Below are 1,074 nucleotides of genomic sequence, written 5' to 3'. Positions count from 1 at the left end.
TAAAAAATATACTTTTTAAATGATCGTTAAGTAAGTTCAAATGCAAATGTAGTCCCTAGAATTTCAGAAAAAGCTGTCATGTTTATATTGTTCACAGTAAGCATTAATTATCAATGGATTCTTAAAGTCTGCATGATCATATAGATCAGGGATCCCCAAACTTGTTCCTGGAGGTACGGTGTCCTGCAGATTTTAGCTCCAACCCTGATTAAACACACCTGAACAAGCTAATCAAGGTCTTACTAGGTATACTTGAAACACCCAGGCAGGTGTGTTGAGGCAAGTTGAAGCTAAACCCTGCAGGGCACCGGACCTCCAGGAACGAGATTGGTGACCCCTGATATAGATGGTAATAATTTTTCCCCATTCAGTTTCTGATGTCAATCTGGCTGTCAGGCTATGCAGTTTTGTACATATTAGAGTGCTTCCACCCTAGCACTTTTGGTCCACACCAGGCTTCATTTGACGTCTGAGTTTGGTACATTTAGCTTGTGTGAACGATATCTTCTAAACTCGGGTGCGCACTTGGCAAAATGTACCCGAATCTGCCTGAAAGAGGTGATCTGGCATATGATTCGCATGCACTCTGGTCTGGTTCACTTCTGACATGAATGTAGTCATAGCAAATAATGCAAAAACAGCCAACTGTACAACAAACCTTTCATTTACAATCCTTTGTGTGTGTGTCTGCGTATCACCTGCGGACATTGCGTTATGATAATTTTCTAACTTTGCGTTTCTGATCATTTTTTATATTTTTGCCACAGATAGATGCTGGTGGCTCTCTGTATGAATCTCTAAAAAGATTCATTAATTCATTTTCTGACGCTTTTCCGGGGCCAGGTAGTGGGGGCAGCAGTCTTAGAGAACCCCAGACTTCCCTTTCCCCAGACACTTCCTCCAGCTCCTTCGGGGGATCCCGAGGTGTTCCCAGGCCAGCCAAGAAACATAGTCCCTCCAGGGTGTCCTGGGTCTTCCCTGAGGGCTTCTCCAGGTGGGACATGCCTGGAACACCTCTCTAGGTAGGCGTACAGGAGGCATTCGAAACAGATGCCTGAGCCACCTCAGCTGACT

This window comes from Danio rerio, chromosome 25 (genome assembly GCF_049306965.1).
Source record: "Danio rerio strain Tuebingen ecotype United States chromosome 25, GRCz12tu, whole genome shotgun sequence".
In the NCBI taxonomy this organism is placed as follows: Eukaryota; Metazoa; Chordata; class Actinopteri; order Cypriniformes; family Danionidae; genus Danio; species Danio rerio.
Note: the sequence above shows the minus strand (reverse complement) of the source record.